Raw genomic sequence first — 20,454 nt, 5'->3', positions numbered from 1 at the left:
CAGGTGATGGGGATGGCGGAGGGCCCTTGCGATGAGCTCCCGGTGCTGAGTCACTCTATTGTACACCGGAAACTGGTCGCACACTATGGGTTCATTATACTGGAATTTAAATAAAAACTGAAAAAGATAAAAATAAAAATTAAACATGGAACAAACAAACAAAATTGTATTAATCCTTGTCCGGAAATCGGCGGACTACTGTGAAAAAGAGAAAAGGTGGAGTCTTTGGCACATGGACTCCTGAATGGATAAGGAAATGTGTAAATGAATAGAGATAAGGAGGGGCCACACATGGACCAACTGTGAAGTTGTGTAATAAAACGAAGATTGTGTTTAGTATGTATTTAAAGCACTGGGTTCCACAGATAAATCAAAGCTCTGAACTCCTCTTCCATAAGGACAGGTATGGACAGATAGACCTGAGAGTTCATGTTGCTGCTTTGATTCTTTGTTTGGTGGTTTTAGTTAAGAGGGACCAAAAAAAAAAAAAAAAAGGGCTTACATAAATAATCGGTTGTTTTAATATTGTCTTATTGAGAGAGGGCCAAGCATGAATCCATACGGAGGATGTGTCATATGACCAGAGTTACAGTCAATAGAACCATATTCAGTAGTTTAATTTTTTTTAAATCAAAAGAAGATTTAATTATCAGTTATGTCTCTGAGCCATGAGCATGTAGACTGGATATTTAATATTCCCGTTCCGTGCCTTGGTTTTCATTGATACTGACATACTGTCATAGGGGAATGAACGAGCGCATTTCTATACAGGTTAATTATTCAAAAGAAGGCTGAGCGAAGGCCAGTGAGGAATATGTGTCATGAACCAAAGATAATGATTGCTCCTTCTATACCCAAATGTTGTCCAGATAAAAAAAATAGAACTCGCAGCTCCTTCCACTTTGGGTAAAGTACACATAGAAATTTCTTCTTTAAGTTTTAATTTATGTTCCGATTGGTTAACGTATAGTGTGTTATTACTAGGTTCAGGTGTACATGGAAATTTGCATGGGGAAAGTCTTTAGAAAAATGGGTACATAATTGATTTATTTTATGCCTAATTATAGACATGAATAAATAAATGAATCCATAGACATCAATCAGAAAAATTTGTGCTTCATTGGTGGGAATATGCAATAAAATAAAGATTTACATTTACCCAGTTTTGTACAACTGAGGTCCATTAAAAGCAACCACTGAGTTGTTAAATTGATGAATAGGGAGCATGAAGATGGGTATTTATGGTAGATAACGGTTCATATTCTCATGCTGGTGTTAATTGTGTTGTTGAAAAAGAAAAATTAAGTAAGTCAATAAATAAGAGTGATTCATGGACAATGATAACATTCTAAAATGACCCACATTCATGATTGACCTGATATTGCAACACTGATCTTTGCTTTAAAAAAAAAAAAAATCTAACTGTAGGCTTTTTCTCTTTTTGGGAGTCTGCATTTTCACCAAGTGAACAAGATGATTTAATCATTCTTGAATGCTAAAGATCTTGGCTTTCACAAACCGTGTGGGTAAGGAAGGAAGAAATTGATGTAAGTAGCAGAGTGTTACATTCTTGGGTTGGGAGGTTGGTTTAGGGGTGTTGCTTGGATTTTCCAAAGTAATGAATGGGTAGATTAATAAATAAAGCCAAGTAACACCAGCACAGACCCAAATTGGGATTTATGATTAATCAGATTCAGTACTACTGAAATTCAGTAGAAAAGAAACAGGGTGTTGTTTCCTTTGGTTCCAGGGTTGATCCCCATTGTGTTTCATTTTTGCATTGTAGTACATTTAAGTACTTCTCCATTGATAAAGATGAACGCTGTGAATTTCTTGAGGAAGGAACACACAAGATGGGTAAAATGGTTGGTGTGCCACTTGGGGAGAAAGAGTGAAGGTCCCATGGTTATTTCTTGAAGAATCTTTAAATGTAAAAGGGCCAGGCATGGACCCATGAAATTGAAAGGAAGCAAGGATGTTGGCTAATTCAAATTTGCAGAGAGCATCCACATACATTGCAAAACAAGTCCTTGTCTATTAGCGCTGCGGGAGTTGGGCATAGAGCTTAGTTCTTAGTGATATTCAAGGATGTCGTTCTCGGGCTCTCTGCGTTCATGAGAACGGATTATACCGTTATTAGTGAATCAGTGGGTAATGAAATAAGCAATTCATAAATAAAGGAAGAAATCTACTAATGATGAGTATTCGGAGATGTACGAATCCAAGATTTTAATTAAATCTAATTTTTGAGGTCCATTAGGAAAAACCTCTAATTTTGAGGGCCATTAGGAAAAAATAAATCTAGTTATTTCTTCTGTGAGAGACGGACTTAAACACAAAAGTTAGGAGGAATCGGTGGTCTGGCCCTGAGCTCTAGTTCTTAATGTCTGTGATTGGTCTCCTAAGTACAGTGAGGCAAGAGGAAGGATTTGTGAGTGAATGGTGGCCGGTGATGTGAGTTTGCAGTGGTAACAGGAATTATTGCATTATTCCCCCAAACTCTGAGTTCCAGCATCTGAATCGATCAGGGCTTTTTCCATAAGGAATGCGGATCCCCTTCTGTGAGAATCCGTGTTGTTTCTGATTTCGTGTAGGTAGCTGGTGGTTGGTTCTGTTTAGAAAAGGAACAAATCAAATCTTTCACACTCCAAACAATTGCTTAGGTAAGTGCCTCATGGAAAGAAAGCCCAGCATGGACTGATATTGAGAATAGGATCGTAACTGTGACCAAACGAATGCTGTTCGCTATTATTTGAGAAAACAAAAAAGAGTCTAACAGGTTGTAACTGGGGACAGCGAACATACGGACAGACGCTAGTATTCGTCAGTGTTGTTCCGTGCTCAGTTTGCCTTCACTTTATACCGTTAGAAGTTATTGAGTAATGAGTTCTTATATTGGTTAGTTATTTAAAAGAAGGCAGAGGAGGGGCGCCTGGGTGGCTCAGTGGGTTGAGCCTCTGCCTTCTGCTCTGGTCATGGTCTCAGGTCCTGGGATCGAGCCCCACGTCTGGTTGCTCAGTGGGGAACCTGGCAACCCCCCCCCACCGCCCCCAGCCTGCTGCTCTGCCTACTTGTGAGCTCTCTCTGTCAAATAAATACATAAAATCTTTAAAAAAAAAGCAAAAAGTCAGAGGAGCCTATGTCTTGAAACAAATACAATGATTAAACCATTTTAGAAGAAGAGGAAGAAATCTAGACTTAATCCCACTTTGGACAGAGTGGCTCTCAGCCATTGCAGGAACTGGGATTTCGGTTTTGGAGTACTGGCGGGTTTTACTCTTTTTCTTCAAAAAATGAATAAATAATCAAATTATTCTTCAACTAATTAATAAGAGAGAAACATGAGTGGATCAATAGATAGGGTGTACATTAGAGTGAACTTGAGACCAATGCTTCATGGTGCGCTCTGAGCGAAGCATGAGTATGGCCCCTTGAAGAAGATGAATGAGGCTGGGACCAGGTAGTTAGGGAGTATCCAGATGGATAGAAGGACTAGTTACGTTCAGTTATTTCACGACTCGTGGGTGGTAGATTTCACACTGTTCTCTGCATAAGTGAAAAAGTAAATGGTAAATAAGTCAATAAAAAAATGGAGTCTTTCTTGAGTCCGTAATGAGAATATGGTAGCAACTAAGGTTTATTCATCTCGTACCTCTTGGCTTGAGTCCATTAAAAGAGTTCAGTCTCTGCTGTTCTGTTCTTTATAAAAAGTGTACTTTAATTCATGCAACAAAAACACTATAGCTGATTTAATTATTCAGTGGTACTAAAGATTTTAGTTTTTACCTTTGTGGGTAAGGAGCCTAGAGACTGTAGTAGATTATAGTCAGAATTCATGTCCTCAATTTGGGTGGTTCGGTATGGCATTATGTCAAAGGAATAAATGCTTAACACCTAAGTAAAATGAAAAGGTGCCCCAGAGGGACCAATAGTGGAAGCTAAACAATGTTCCAACTCAGAACAATTAGCGTTTGCTAAAAATCATGGAGGATTTTTATTCATTTTTAGGGCTTTTAATGTTAATAGTTTGTATCATGGTTAATTTAAACATTTGTTCAGTGATAAAGATCTAGGCCATTTATCCTTCAACTGTCAGGGAGCGAGTTTGGACCAATGATGAGTATCCTGGGGTGTCTGAATCAATGATTTTGATTAAACCCTATAACTCTGAGGTCAGAAACCTAGTTAATGCCTATCTGGTTAATCAGCTTACAGCAGAGGTTAGTAATATTCAGCCTTTTGTTCTTAAGTTGTGAAGGTTCATAGGTCTGGGTTGTCGCACTCTAAGTGAATTAATAAATGAATAAATAAACACAGAAATAAAGCAGAGAGCCATATGTCCCCCAATTACGAGAACGTGTAATGTGTTTTTTTATTAATATTTTCTGAAGTATCCAGGATATATCCATCATATCCATAATATATTGATTAAATCTGATCCCTGTTTGGGACAGGAACATACGCAGATGAGTGCCGGGAAATCCGCGTGCGTTGTTCTGTGTGGTCTTCAAGGGGCTGGTGGCTTGTTGAAAACAAGAAAACATGCTCTGGTTGGTTATAGCTGGGGGTAATGAGTATATGAACAGCTGTTAATTCTATTTCAATTTCTAATCCACTTTGTGTGTTTGTAGATATTGATGATACTGCGAGTGAATGTATAAATACATTTATGCCTCAACCAATTATTTTGAAGAGGGTACAGCAGGATTTTCTCAACCACTCATTACTGACATCTTGGGGTGGATAATTCATTGCCTGGAAGGCCGTCTGTACATTGTAGAATGTTTAGTAACTTCCCGGCCTCTACTCGATGCCAGTATGGACAGCCCCTTCCCTGCCCTCGCCAGCTGTGACAGTCAGAAATATTTCCAGACATCGGTAAATGTCCTCTGGTAGCAGATTTTTTTGTCTTAGTTTTAGTCTTTTTAAAAAAATTCTTCATTTAAATGCAGATTAGTTAACATGTATTAGTCATATCAGAGGTAGAAGTCAGTGATTCATCAGTCAGCTCTAACGTCCAGGGCTCACTCCACCACGTGCCCTCCTTAATGCCCGTCACCCAGTTACCCTGTCCCCCCGCTCACCTCCCCTCCGGCAGCCCTCAGTTTGCTTTCTAGAGTTAAGAGTCTGTTACGGTGTGTCTCCCTCTCTGTTTTCATCTTATTTTAGTTTTCTTTCCCTCCCCCTACGTTCATCTGTTTGTTTCTTAAATTCCACATATGAGTGAAATCATGTGGTGTTTGTCTTTCTCTGACTGACTTGTTTTGCTTAGCGTAATACCCTCTAGTTCAACCCATGTTGCAAATGGCAAGATTTCATTCTTTTTGATGGCTGCATAGTATTCCATTGTATATCTATACCACCTCTTCTTTATTCATTCATCTGTGGATGGACATTTGGGTTCTTTCCATAGTTTGGCTCTTGTGGACATGCTGCTGTAAACATTGGGGTACAGGTGCCCTTTGAATCATTATATTTGTATCCTTTGGGCAAACACCTAGTACAATTGCTGGGTCGTAGGGTAGCTCTATTTTCAACTTTTTGAGGAGCCTCCATGCTATTTTCCAGAGTGGTTGCACCAGCTTGCGTTCCCACCAGCAGCGTAGGAGGGTTCCCCTTTCTCGGCATCCTCGCCAGCATCTGTTGTTTCCTGACTTGTTAATTTTAGCCATTCTGGCTGGTGTGAGGTGGCATCTCACTGTGGTTTCTGATTTGTCGTGGCATGAGTTATCACAGAGACTGTAAAATAAGGATTTATTTTATTTTATTTGTTTATTTTTTAAAGATTTTATTTATTTATTTGACAGAGATAGCGAGAGCAGGAACACAAGCAGACGGAGTGGGTTGTGAGAGCGAGAAGCAGGTTTCGCACAAAGCGGGGAGCCTGATGTGGGTTTCGATCCCAGGACCCTGAGATCATGACCTGAGCCGAAGGCAGATGCTTAATGACTGAGCCATCCAGGCGCCCCATAAAATAAGGATTTAAATGGACCCAATTCTGCAAAAGAAACATCTGTTAAAATTATTTTTTGTTTTGTTTAAACTATTCATATGTAAGGATATTTTTGATAGGTACTGTTTTTATCCTTGTGTGGTAGATTCAGCAGTGGCTAGTACATTATTTAAATGTGAAAGCAGTGTACTAGAGTACTTAGAGAAGTACTAAAATGTATTACTACCTAATTCCACATACTTACCGTACATTAAGAACGTAGGTTAATTCTACTTTTTCCTCCACAGAATAACCGTTAAGACAGCAGACTTACTCATTTTCTAAGAAACAACATCTTGGCAGTTAGCTCTGTGTGTAAAGACCGTAGACAGAAATGTAAGTAAGACTCAGAATTCCCGTCCCCGCTTGGGAGGCTTTGTTCGTGAGTGTATGTTTGAGGAATCAGTGTCCATCAAAGAAATAAAAATCTCCAAATATGGACCAGTGATGGGAATATGTCATCAATATTACTTTTAATCTAAGTTGGCACACTCGAGGTGTTTAAAGTTGGCAAACTCGAGATAGTCGTTTCATTCATTCTCAGAACTACTTGATATTTCATTTTATCGACCTCCACAGAGGACACGAACATTTCCATATGTGGCAGCCTATAAGCCAATGGAAGACTTTGTTTTGAGATGGGTTAGAGGTGGTGGTCTCATCACTTTTCATTGAAACATCTTTAAAACATGGGCAAATTAAATAAAACCACAGAAGGGCCAGTGGTGAATGTGGATTTGCTACGAGGCATGGATAATAATTGATCACATGTGTTCTCTGAGGTCCATTGTAAAAGGAGACTGAGTCGGCTTCCTTTGTGGGAAAAGGGCCACTGGTGGGAAGATCTTGTCCTGGAAATTTATGATTGTATTATTCAATTCCTGGAGAAATAAAGAGATAAAGGAAGAAAAGCGTGCCTGGACCAGTGATGAGTACCATGGGGTATCTGAAACAGGAGTTTTGATTAAACCCATATGCAACTCTGAGGTCCGTTACAAAGAGACAGTTATTTCCTCGGTGGGAAAGGAGCACATGGTACCTTGTGCTTGGGCTGTCTGGTTCTTAGTGATGCACCGTATTTTATTATAAAATTAACTCACAAATTAAAAAAAAGTGTGTCAATGAAAAAAATAGGACAATTTTTATACTCGTTATTAAGGAATGTAATATAACATGGAGTAGTAGTATTAAAATTTGGCTGAAACTCTGATTTCTTATAAATTAATAGTAAGCGAAAGGGTTATATGGGTATTTGTCCATAATACTCAGGAGTGTTTGTTGGTGCTGGGTTGCTGACTGATTCTTTTATTAAGGAAATGGCAGCACATTTACTCTATACTAGTTGGTTAAATGACCACATAGCTGAGAGCCAAGCAGAGACCAATGATTAGGATGATTTATAGGAGAACAGTCATTGTTAATCCAGTCTTTTTAAAACTTACTTTTATTAAAACAATAAAAAAGAAGGGGCGCCTGTGTGGCTCAGTGGGTTAAGCCGCTGCCTTTGGCTCAGGTCATGATCACAGGGTCCTGAGATCGAGCCCCACATCGAGGAAGCTCCCTGCTTCCTCCTCTCTCTCTGCCTGCCTCTCTGCCTACTTGTGATATCTGTCTGTCAAATAAATAAATAAAATCTTAAAAAAAAAAAAACAATAAAAAGGAAGCAAGTCTGTTATTGACGGTGAGGACTATGGCCAGACGTAAATTTTGTACAGTGTTTTTGCCCAGTAGATAAGATTACAGATATTAGTGTCTTTGTGTAAGGGAAAGAAAGTATAATTTTATATATCAATCTATTTTTAAAAAGTCAGCAAAGCATGGACCAATTAGCACCACATGTTTAAGTATGAGGATTTTGATTTCTTTTACTTTTCCAATGACAGATAGTCTAGGAAAAACTTGAGGCTTTTCTGTTTTTTGAAAGGTATATTGAGTCCTTTCCAAATTGTTGTAATTTGGTTCTGGGTTGGTGTTTAACCATTCCGAGTCTTCTTTAGAAAGCTGGTATTATGATTCACCGAATAGTAAAATCAGCCAGTAAATGAGTGAATCCATAAATCCATAAATACATGTAGCGGAGGATAGAACCAAGAAACAAATTAAATATGTTAAAGTCTACACAGGTGATCGTGCTCCCACCCCCCCTTCGTAGGTAGCAAATAAAGTCAGATGTCTCTAATTGGTAATTTTTATTTTAGTTTGTGTTGAGCAAGGAATTCAATAGTATTCCTATTATTCAGTAGAAATTTAAGTGAGAGAGTACCATCTTGGGGAAGATGATGAGAATGTGGTAGGAAATAGAGCTGCTGGTTCACTGTTCCCCTTCACAAATTTCAGTTTACAAAAGAGACCTCTGTTTTCATTGTGTTTACAAGTTGACTTTCCGTCCTCCCTTCTTCCTTTGTTTGTAGAATGAACACAAAGCCGATTTTATCATTCTCTAATCCGGAAGACCTGGCTGATAATTCTGGGACTAAGAAGCGTAAAAACTTATACATGTAAATATCAATGCTCGTGTTCAAGGCTTAGGTAGGGTTATTTTGGGAGTCCATGGAATTAGTTCAATAGAATAACTAGTTAAATGCCATATGAAATTAAGGAATGCCAGTCCCAACCCTGGGACTGGAAAGTGTCACGAATTAAAATTTATATTTACTTTGACTCATCCGAACTGTGGACCATTAGTAAAGTGATGGAGGGCTTTTCACATATTCTCAAAGCACTGTATCTTCTCATTTAATATTCTTGCCCCATTTGCTTAATGCATTCCTTCACGGGTAACGATCTCAATTATTAACCCTTGCAGCTAGAATGCCTCCGAAGATGGCAGATGTCACTTTTGTCCCTTGTGGGTTGAGATGATAGGTCTCTGGTTGTTGATGACACCAGCTTTCATGTGTGGGCAAGTCAGGTGACAAGGAGCAGGAGTGCCCTGGTCCCGAGTTAGGGCCCGAGACCGAAGGCAGTGCGCTGAGCAATCCCTCTGTGTAAACCAGAGGTTCCTTGTGACAAGTGAGTGACTGTTTGCTCTCCACAAACTCGGGCAATGAAGAGATCTTGGTTGTCTTTCAGGCTTTTGTTCTCAGTTTTGTGTCATTAAAGCTTATTGATTGTTTAACTGTTGTCCACGAATCTGTGAATGAATGAGCCCATTCAAGAAAGCGTAAGTGAGTGAAGAGGGAACGGGCTGGGCCCCCTCAGTGATGAGTACTGGTGGAGGTTTTCCAACCCTCACCTTTGAAGAAGCCTTCCGGAGCTCTGAGGTCCCTTCCGGAGAGCGAACCCGTCAATATTCTCTGTAGAAATTCGCTCATAGGAGAAGTTAGGAAAATTCAATAAACTTGCCCCAGGCTTTTGTGGTTCATGGATATGGATTGTATTATTTCAAGTGAATCAATGCATGAATGAATAAAGAAATGAGTCCATGAAACACTGAAAGCCTCCTCATGGGACAATTAGCAGAGTGCAGTGAACACTATTAATACCAATACAGTCTTGAAGGAAAACGGAAAGCCTCACTCTGTAATCCCCTTTTAGATGGAAACATATTAGTGTCTGTAGCTCAGGGCCAGGGTTTGGCACTTCTGCAGCTTGCGGCGGGGGTGGGGGGTGGGGGCGCGGTTAAACTAAGAGAAAGGAAGGTGTTTGCCTCATTCAATAATCTGTTAGATAACCACCTTTTTTTTTCTTAAGATTTTATTATGTATTTAACAGAGAGAGAGAGACAGACAACGAGAGAGGGAACACAAGCAGGGGGAGTGGGAGAGGGAGAAGCAGACTCCCCACTGAGCAGGGAGATGGACTCTGGGCTGGATCCCAGGACCCTGGGATCATGACCTGAGCCGAAGGCAGATGCTTAACGCCTGAGCCCCCCAGGCGCCCCATAACCATCTCTGTAATACGTGTTGACGCAGGTGGATAAATGTAACCATTACAGATTGAATCTTGGGCTTAGGTGGTAGACTTGATAGTATTTCTTATATTTTTGATCACTAAGAATTCCGTACTTGATTAATAAAGAATTGCACGTTTGAGCCAGAGTTCTTACTGGTATCTAGCTCTGTCTGATTGGCAGCCATTAAAAAACGCTAAATGTAGCCGTATCTGCTTTTTCCTATCCAGAGTGAACAACAGCATGGCTGCCTCAGTCATTCGCCGGAGTCATTACAGTCGACCAGGAGGGGAAGCCTGAGAGAAGTGAGTCCTGTAGTTTGCACTCTCTTGTTTGTTCGTGGGTGTTACCTGAAGAATTTCCAAGTAAATAATGGTGTACTGCACACACTAAATAAATAAAACTCTCCAAGTGTGGGCTGGTGATGGGAATGTGTTATAAACCAAAAATGACGTTTAATCTAAACTAGTACGATGAAGGTAATTTTAAAAGAAGGTAGAAGGTCTATAATTTATTTCCAGAGCAGTTTAATAGTCTTTATTTTTTGCCATGGCTGGTTTAAGCATTCCCATATGGGTAGAGCTAGCCGACAGCTCTTTGGGGGCAGCCCAGAGGTGAGTGAAGATGGTGGTTTCGTTATTTTTCGTTGAACCATCTTTGACAAACGGACAAATTAAATAAGAGAGGGCCACATAGGAAGCAGTGCTAAATGTGGGTTTGCTAGAAAGGCAGGGAATTTGACTCATCTGCATGTGTAGCTTTGAGCACCATTACAAAAAGATGAATTCGCTCTATGGGGGAAAAGCCCAAAATTCGAGGATCTTGTTTTTGGAATTTTGTGATTGTATTATTATTCATGAATCAGAAAACCAATCAATAAACAAAAAAATTTCCTAGCATGGACCAATGATGAATGTCATGGGGTTTCTGAAACAAGAATTTTGATTAAACCCGTCTGCAACTGAGGTCCATCACGAAGAAGCACCTCATTATTCTCTTTGTGGGAAATGAGCCTACAGCATCTTATTCGTGGGCTTTTGTGGTTTGGGGTATGAATTGCATTATTATAATACAATTAGCCCATGAATAAAGAAATATATCAATGAATAAAGAATAAGAGAGAGATGCATGCACTAGTTTTAAGGCATATAATGAAACGTGGGTAGTTACTAAAACCATTTTGAGATATTTAGTCTCAATAAATGAATAGTCAAGGTTTTTTATCACTTTAGTAAGTGCATGTGGTCAGCAGCGCATAAGAGTCCGTGTTTTGTGGCGAGGCGCATTGCTAGTTGATGATTTTATTAAGAAAAGGGAAATGCATTTACATAAGTAGTTGATTGAATAAACTGATGGAGAGGGAGACCATGGATCAGGGATAGTGATGTTTTATGCAGCCGCACTCATGGTTAATGCAGTCTTTGTATGCAGTTCTGTGTAAGCAAACAGATATTAAAGAATCAGTTTGCTATTCTTCTGGGTAATGACATAAGGACAGATGTAAATATTATTCAAGGAACTTAGCCAGGGTTGGGGGCTGACATATATTGCAGCATAATTACATGTGAGTAAATGTATTTGCATTTATGTCAAATTTTTTTAAAAATTCGGCCACCAGTGCACAAAGAGAAAGCATGCGGTTGCATGTGAAGACCATGATATATCATGTCTTACACAACTGATAAGCCATAGGCATTCAAAGAGCCCTAGGCCTTTCTAATGGTGCGCACAGACATTTTATAAATAATAAGTATTTTACTTCTGTTTTGAGAGTTGTTTAATTTTTGGAATTCTCTTAGAACAGTGAAGGGATGGCCTTATTATCCCATGAGTAATTAGATAGAACAGTTAGTGGGTGGATTAATAAATATATTAAGTAGGGTCAGGCTTGACTCCCCGGTGAGATAGTGCCCTGAATTGAATCTCCTACGTATCCAGTTCTGCACAAATAAAGTTGAAGAAAAAAGATGATCCTGGCTTTTACCTACATGGGTAGGAAGTCCAGACAGATATTCCTAATTACAATTATTTTTCTTTTGTTCAGTGCTAGGTTCGGCGGTGGTCATCTTATTGTTTAAAATAAAAAATCACACAAATTAGTAAACATGAAGTAGAGCTCTCTCTTCCAGATGTTTAGAAAATAATGCAAATTAAGGTTTCTGGTTGATTTTCTTTGATCATTTAAAATAGTTCAAGGTAGACATTCTTTTCAAATTTTGCTTTACTCCCTAGAATGAGCACAATTTACCAAACTTGATTATTAATTATCATTTTTTAAAAAATCTTATTTATTGGTCTGACAGAGATCGCAAGTAGGCAGAGAGGCAGGCAGAGAGAGAGGGGGGAAGCAGGCTCCCCGCTGAGCAGAGAGCCCGATGCGGGGCTCGATCCCAGGACCCTGGGATCATGACCTGAGCTGAGGGCAGAGGATTAACCCACTGAGCCACCCAGGCGCCCCTAAACTTGATTATTAACTCATGGTGAAGAACTTGACTTTCTTCTCTTTGGGTAAAGAGAGAAGCAGAGATCAATGGAAACCACACCCAGTGTTCATGAATTGCTTGGGGGCTTGGTCCTCCTCAGTATTCATTGGGGAGCTTTGAAAGAGTGAGCGTCTGCATACATGAACAGATTCAAAGGTGGTCATGTGTTGACCAATGATTAAAATACGTTATAAATTCAGAATTATGGTTAGTCCATTTCAGCATTACTGAATTTATTGAGATGAAGGATGAAAGGCATTTCAGTAATTTTTTATAACACTCTCCCATTCCATTTTACTTTTGTTCCGCGGTGGATTACAACACTTCTCTGTTGGTTGATGTTATTATAGACCATGAACCCACTGAGGGGAGAACATAAGAAAATGGGATGTGTTGCCTTTTTCTTAGTCATGGTACAAAATGATGGGTCACCATACCATCTTTATTGATTTATTTATTTTTAAAAAGTTTATTTATTTATTTGACAGACAGAGATCTGACCTGAGCTGAAGGCAGAGGCTTTAATGCACTGAGCCACCCAGGCACCGCCCCCCCCACCCCCCGGTACCATCTGTAAAACATGGATGGGTAGTGAAAGAGCCCAAGTGGGGACCAGTGACTAAGGGAGTTGAGATGATGCAGGGAAACACATTGGCGACGCTGAGGCGCATTGTGTGGAGAGAGCTAGCTCTGTAGCAAGTCAGCTTTCGTGGACGTATTCCTATCCTCAAGGACCTTCATTTTGTTTTCCTAATTCATGCACGTTGACTGTAATAATTAGTGAACCAGCGAATCAGTCAGAACAGTGTATGAAATGAAGGTGCAGGATAACACGTGCGCATCCAGGACGAGTGTGTGTGGGGCACCTGAATACCATTTTTGATTAAACCAGTCTCTAACTCTGAGGTCCACTGTATCTACGGGAAATGTGCATATAGATGAAATTAGAGATAGGCAAGGTGGTCTTTATTTGTGTTGTTGTCTTGTTCACAACTATGAATTGTGTTATTATAAGGAAAGGATCAGTGAAGAGAAGGCCAGCACCTTATCTAATCAAGAAAGGAGTTAATGAATCAAAAATAATTACTAATATTTTTTGGAATTTTGAGTTAAAGTAGACTAAGGGTTCTCCTCCTTTGGGAACAAATAGATAGATATATGCGAACATCAGTGTTTTCTTCTGAGGTGGTAGTGAGTCAGTGACCTGTCTTATTTTGAAAAGGGACAGAAACTTACTTACGTATTGCATAGTAATCAGCAATACGTAATAGTACATATATATTCAATTAAAATCTGGCAAATCATGATAAGCCCATTAGTATAAAATATTTTAATAAATAAGACTTAATATAATCAGTGATAAACCCCCACATACATTATTAAATAATTACTGAAACTTAGAAACGGTCTAAGTATCAACATTGGAAAGGAGAGTGCGGTAAGGGGTTCATGGACTTTTCTTTCAAAAGAAAAATGTAAAAATAAATAAATAACCAAACATGAAAGAAATATGTAGCTGTGTTTTATTGATGATTTCTGCAAGTGAAAAGCCAATGGATCCATCTCGTGTCACTCAGCCTTCTTGTGAAGTATCTCACTGCTCGCCGGGATCCGTGCCATTACTAGTAGCGCGTAAGAAGTTTCATGTCTCAGTCCATTATTTAAAAGAACGTAGACTATGGGTCAGTGAGGAGCGCGTATCCCATACAAAGGAGCACGGTAAAACCTGTTCTATCATCTTGAAGTCCACTTAAGTGAAAAATATCCAGGTCCCTCCATCAGGGAAAGATCATATAACCACCATTCTCTCAGTCTATCTTGCTGTTGACATCTACATTCAGAAATAAAACTTCGCACCTTTGTAACACTAGCTACGTTTCAGACTGCGCGTGGCCAGTGCCGCCGTCTTGAACGAGTGGTGCTCATGGAGGCTTTTCCATCACTGCAGAAAGTTCCGTCAGTACAGCAGGGCTGAGATGGCATGTCGGAGTACTCAGTTTTGGGTGGTTCACGGCTCTACCTTCTTGTGTTTTCTTTAGAAATAAAAGGTAGATGGGGTGCCTGGGTGGCTCAGTGGGTTAAGTTGCTGCCTTCAGCTCAGGTCATGATCTCAGGGTCCTGGGAATCGAGTCCCATATCGGGCTCTCAGCTCATCAGGGAGCCTGCTTCCTCCTCTCTCTCTGCCTGCCTACTCGTGATCTCTGTCAAATAAATAAATATAAGCTTTTTAAAAATAAAAAAAAGAAATAAAAGGTAGACAATTAAATTATCCTTAGAGTTATTGAAAAAGTGAGTAAATAAATTAATTGATAAACACAAGAATTCAGTTAATGTTTGATATAGGACGGCTCATTGTTCAGGTTGTTTCCTGAAATAAGAACTTAAATTCATCCCATTTTGCTCAAGTTTTCACACTGAAGGAGAACCTGGACTTTTTACTCTTTGGTAGGTTATAGAGACAGATACCAGTAATGTGCTAGTTTTTTTTTTTGTTTGTTTGTTTTGGGTGGTAGATTATAAAAGATCATCTTTATGATATTTCACATTAAAAATTGAGTGATTCAGGGGTACCTGGGTGGTAGGTTAAGCCTTTGCCTTTGGCTCAGGTCATGATCCCAGGGTCCTGGGATCGAGCCCCACATTGGGCTCTCTGCTCAGCGGGGAGCCTGCTTCCCCCTCTACCTCTGCTGCTTCTCTGCCTACTTGTGATCTCTCTCTCTCTCTGTCAAATAAATAAAAATCTTTAAAAAATAAAAAAAAATAATTGAGTAATTCAGTGGATGAAAAGGATACCACTGTTGTATTGATGAAAATGTAACACAAATGAATATTTATGATTAATCTACTAATGCAGAACTAACTTCTATTTAAAAATCTACATTTGTTCTTTTCACTCTTCTAAAAATCTACACTATCCTCCTGGGTGAATACTCCACGTTGGTTTTAGCCGTCGTCCAATGAGGAAGATCTTGACTGTTACTTTTGTGGGTAAGAAGCAAATGTAACAAAGTTTGTTCTTGTTCATGTGGTTTGTCCATATGTGGTCACTAAGGTAGTTAAAATAGAAGAGAAAGGCTCTAGACACAAAAATAAAATCTAAGAACACAAAGTATGGACCAATAGTGGGACTGTGTTCTGGGCACAGGAGCAGTAGGAGTAGAAAGAACCCATTTCAACACAACTGAGATGCAATTTTAAATGGAAGGCATTTAAATTAATTCTTGAAACTGTTTGCCAGTCTGTATTATTTCTAAACCACAGTTGATTGAAGCGTTTCATTCCGATGGAGATCCAAGCTATTCATTGTTTAGAGGAAGGAGGTCTCAGAAGGAAGATCCTATTGTCTGTGTTCTAAACGTGGGACATCATTGTGGTTTTTTGTTGTTCATTAAACCATTAATACTGGTGTATTAATGTCTGACAAAACTGGACATTAAATGAACATGGCCCATTCATGAGACATTTTTAACGATGGTATTGATACGAAGCAAGGTTCAAATGCAGATCTAGTCTGAATGCTCTGTGAGAAATCAGTCTACAGACATGTCATCGTTCTGTTGAGTATCTTGTTCTGGGAGTTGGTGATTTATGGGAAAATGAAGGTAGAATTGAACGAAGAAAAAGAGGGCCAAGTGTGGACCAATGATGAGATTGGAGGGTGTCTGAATCAAAAATTTTGATTAAAGCCATCTGTGACTCTGAGGTCCATAATTAAAAAGTGGCCTCATTTTTTTCCCCCTCTGTGGAAATGAGCTTAGAGCTCAAGTTGAGAATGTTCAAGTATCTTGATTATGGGCATACACACTTGATGAGTATAGGCTGAATTTTTCTAAGTAAATCATGCATGAATAAATTGAAAAAATACAGAAGTGAGTAAATATAAAAGAATCTGGACATAGGCCAATCATGGGACTATGTAAGGAAACATTTCTGTGGCACTCAGTTGCAGTGAAAACTGCCCCTTTGTGGAAGGAGCAGAGAGGCAGATGTATTTAAGACTCCGTATCATTGTTTGATATAGGTGGTGGTTTGCTGGTTGGTTGTTTTTAGGAAAAATTACATACATGAATAATTCATTAAATACTTAATTGGAAAAAGAATGCTCATAGCTCATATTAGAATATGCCTTATGAACAGTTATTATTAATTTATCTCTGTTCACTGGATTTTATTAAAAAGGAGAAACGGCTCATTTTTAAAGCTCTGTGGGTACTATAATAGACATGGAGACAAAATAATGTTTTCGAGTTTCTTGTCTAGTATTAGGTAATTCCCAGATATTGATGAATTGTTACATTTGAATAGGTTATGTCCTAACCACAGTTTTAAAAGGGGGCAGAATATGGCCCAGTAAGAAGCAAGAATGACTAATCTTTATTCTGTATCTCTACCACTGATTCTCTCTTTGTAGCTTGGCTATGGGCATGTGGACACTTGCACATGGAGACAATGTCTGTTCTGGATTCATGGGTTTACCTGTGTTATGTGTGTGTTAGTATATTTTAACGTATGATCAAATATTTCCTGAGTCACTCCACAAATAAGTAAATAAAACAATAAATGTTTGAATTAATATATAAGGTGGGTCAGGCATAGATCTTGGTGAGAATATGCCGTGAATCACAAATTTAAACTCATCTATTTCTACACAAACTGAGTGCTTCCAAAAAAAAAAAAAAAAACCCCAATTGTCTAGGCTCTTGCCTATTTGTGTAGGGGGTCTCTAGACAGATAAGTGCAATAGGCAGAGTTTTTATTTTTGCCCTGAACTCAGTGGTGTTCATTGTATTATTTAAAATGTAAAATTATTATTTAAAAATAGTATTACTTAAAATCAAGAAATAAATGAGGAATGATATCCTTGGGTCAGTGATGAAAATGAGAAGCGAATCAATTTCCTAACTAATCTTGTACCACGCAACTCTTGTCCTTTAAGTCAGTCTAAATTTGGACTGTTCATTCTTCTGAATATTGGCACTTGACTCCACAGAATGAAGATGATGGTTGATTTAATCAGTCTCTGCTGATGAAGATCTTGGCTGTTACCTTTGTGGGTAAGGAACCTAACGACTAAAGTAAATAACAGTCGCAAGATCTTGTCAACTGCGGTGAATTTTTCATCAGTGTTCACTGAATTATTTAAATGAATCCATACATAGATCAGTGATGTGAATGTGCCGTGAAATAAAGATTATGGTTACTCCAGTTCAGGACAATCGTGGTTGAAAACAAGATGGAAGACATTCTGTTCATTTCACAATCCATCTGATTTTTGTAATGCGTTTGACTTAAACATTTATTTGGTAATGAAGTCTAAGACTGCACTGTTCAGTGTGGTTGGCTCTAGCCACACGTGGCTATTTAAGTCTAAAATGATTAAAGTTCAGTGAATTTTCATTTCAGTTCTTTGTGGCACTAGCCACATTTCAAGAACTTAGTAGCTGCATGTGGCTGATGGTGACCACGTAAGAGCGCAGTCTCGGCGCATTCATGTTCCGGTGGTAAGTGCTGCTGGACAGCTCCTCACCGAAGGAGGCCATAGAAAGATGGAAGACAGACTAGGACGCCCATGGAGCTGGGATGCTAAGTGACCCGTGCATACCTCTCTGAGGGCTCCTACAAAAAAAGTCTTGGGGAAAAGGTATAGTTATGGGAAAAGAGCCTGGAAGTAGACCTTGGTCCTCTCCAAGGATTTTGTTCTTGGCTCTTTAAAAATTTTTGGATATTGATTTTATTACTGTTGCTGGATCAAAGAATGGATCCATAAACAAAGGTATAAATCAAGAAAAAGATTGATTGCTTAGTCTGGATCTATGATGAGTACCCTGGGGTGTCTGAAATCAAGGATTTTGATTAAACCCTATAACTCTGAGGTCCATTACAGATTACTCTCTGTTGTCTCTATGGCGAATGAGCTTATTCTAGGAGTTAAAAATACACAGTTTGTTCTTGAGCTTTTGGGTATTGTATTTGCAGTAAATCATTGCATGAATAAATCAAGAAATAAATAAATGAATAACGACTAAATGGGTTATTCCTGGTCCAGATAGGAAAGTATGTAATGTAATATGTGTAACGTAAAAATCATTGTTAATAGATTTCTGAAGCACTGAGTTCCAGTAAAGTAAATTGATTAAAGCTGACCCCTTCGGGTAACGAGAATTTAGATAAATGGATGTACAAACCCAGGTTTTTTTTCAGGGTTGGGTTGTTGGTTTTTTTTTGTTTTACTAAGAGAAGACCAAAACATTTACTTAAAATTAATTATTGATTAAAAAACTGCATAATTGAGAGAGGGCTTACACATAGGCTTATGTCGAGAATGTGTCACATGACCAGTTACAACCAATCCAGTGGTCTTTGCTATGTTTTAATTAAAAAACAAAAACAAAAACAAAAATCATCTGCTCTTTTTTCTGTACCTAAGAAGCATATGGACAGGCATTAATATTGTCCTGTTTCTGTGGAGTCACAAATATTAGTGATATTATTATAAATAGATAAAAGAATAAGTTAATATTTTAATCAATTATTTGTACCATGAGGAGCATTTGTTATGAAGCAAGGGCAGGGGTTAATCCACTTCCACACAGTTGCTTTCCAGATAAAGCAAATAAGACTCATGCTCTTGAATTTTGGGAATGGTGAATATATTTAGATAGGATTTCTTTTTCTGGTTTGGTGAAGTTGCTTTAAGAAAGCAGAAAATAAATGGCTCCATAGGTTCCTATGTTCCTACATACACGTGTAAAGGTGGGGTAAGCATGCAAAATTGTTGAGAATGTGCTAGAAGCTTACATTCAGATTAACCTGCTTCTTCCCAAGCAAGATCCATTTAGAAAGAAGATAGAGCTCTCACCAGGCCAAGGGGACATAGAAATAGATATGAGTAGTAGTCATGGTTCTTAGAATTCTTGTATCTGGTATTGGTTTCAGAGGGGTTCATTATATCAGTTAAATATAATGTTTAGAGCAATCAAGCAATAAATATGTTGTTCTGAGTTTTAATCCATAACAGGCGCTAAGGTTTATTTCCAATCATTTATTGTTGACTTGAACTAAAATATCTGATCTAGGCTGTTCTATATCTATCATCTATGTCACTGAATCTATCTGTTTTTATATTTGCTTTATACTCCACAGAATGGATGGATGATGAATCAATGACAGAGTGTAGGAACTTATGTAAGTAACAGTCAAGATAATTGCTTCTAGTTTGGTGCTCTGTCATGGGTGTTAACTCCATTATTGAAAGGGAATAAATGACTCCATATACAAATAAAATGAATGAAGGTCACGCGTAGGCCGGTTCAGCACATCCGTGGTCAATTAAGGAGAAAAATGCAAGACCATTTTATTCGTTTTCACAGTTAATTATTCAATTAATTAGTGTAAAATGTATGATTCAATTTCAGTGTTGAGTCACAGTTGACTTAGACCTCCCTTTATTTATGAAGACATAATTTCGTCACATTCAAATAGTAAAATGGGATTAATATGAAGTATTGTATTAATTATTAATCTCTATAGGAAACATTGTGGGCAATTAATGAAAGATATAATCAGTGGGATATAATTCTATATGGAAATGTTAAGAGATATTCAAGGATCTTATCTCAAATTTCATGACCTTTATGCATTTTATTATCATCAGGGAATTGGTGAATTAATCATTAAAACATGTGTACATGATTGAAGATAATGAGGGTCAGTCCTGGACCAATGATGATGACTGGTGGAGTATGAGTCATGGATGGTGAATACTATGTAACTGGAACTCTGAGGTCCAACACAGTGAGAAGTCTAGTCTAGACCTTCTGTGGGGAATGGTCGCGTGGACAGGTGTTAAGCATGTTTAAAGATCTTAGTTGTTGTGTTCATGGAATTTGATTCTATTGTTGTAAATGGATCAACCAAAGAATCAAACGAACACATAAAGAAAGAAAGAAAGTAAAGCATTATCCAATTATGAAATTTTATGGTGAGGCCAGACCTGAGCCGAAGGCAGAGGCTTTAACCCACCGAGCCACCCAGACGCCCCATGTTATTAATATATTTTATAAAAACACTGAATTCCATTAGGAACT

General features: G+C 38.5%; 2 long non-coding RNA genes across 17 annotated transcripts in view; both read left to right on the top strand.

Moving 5' to 3' along the window:
• Positions 1 to 3,697, top strand: part of LOC309868143 — a 32,843-nt gene extending 29,146 nt beyond the window's left edge. For 5 of the 7 annotated variants that reach the window (XR_014313516.1, XR_014313517.1, XR_014313518.1 and 2 more), the window contains one exon: positions 772 to 3,697. This is a non-coding gene — a long non-coding RNA (uncharacterized lncRNA). The remainder of the gene's footprint in view (positions 1 to 771) is intronic. The other 2 variants (XR_014313519.1, XR_014313520.1) reach the window with 2 other exon arrangements.
• A 13-nt stretch (positions 3,698 to 3,710) lies between these two features.
• The window catches only part of LOC309868140, a 32,533-nt gene continuing 15,789 nt past the window's right edge, over positions 3,711 to 20,454 (top strand). For 6 of the 10 annotated variants that reach the window (XR_014313500.1, XR_014313501.1, XR_014313502.1 and 3 more), the window contains exons 1-7: positions 3,711 to 4,220; positions 4,632 to 6,328; positions 8,404 to 8,490; positions 10,115 to 10,189; positions 15,315 to 15,355; positions 17,358 to 17,421; positions 19,511 to 19,552. This is a non-coding gene — a long non-coding RNA (uncharacterized lncRNA). The remainder of the gene's footprint in view (positions 4,221 to 4,631; positions 6,329 to 8,403; positions 8,491 to 10,114; positions 10,190 to 15,314; positions 15,356 to 17,357; positions 17,422 to 19,510; positions 19,553 to 20,454) is intronic. The other 4 variants (XR_014313498.1, XR_014313499.1, XR_014313505.1 and 1 more) reach the window with 4 other exon arrangements.

The sequence above is a fragment of the Mustela nivalis genome (assembly GCF_964662115.1).
Source record: "Mustela nivalis genome assembly, chromosome: 6".
Taxonomy (NCBI): domain Eukaryota; kingdom Metazoa; phylum Chordata; class Mammalia; order Carnivora; family Mustelidae; genus Mustela; species Mustela nivalis.
This window is presented reverse-complemented; position numbering and strand designations above follow the sequence as displayed.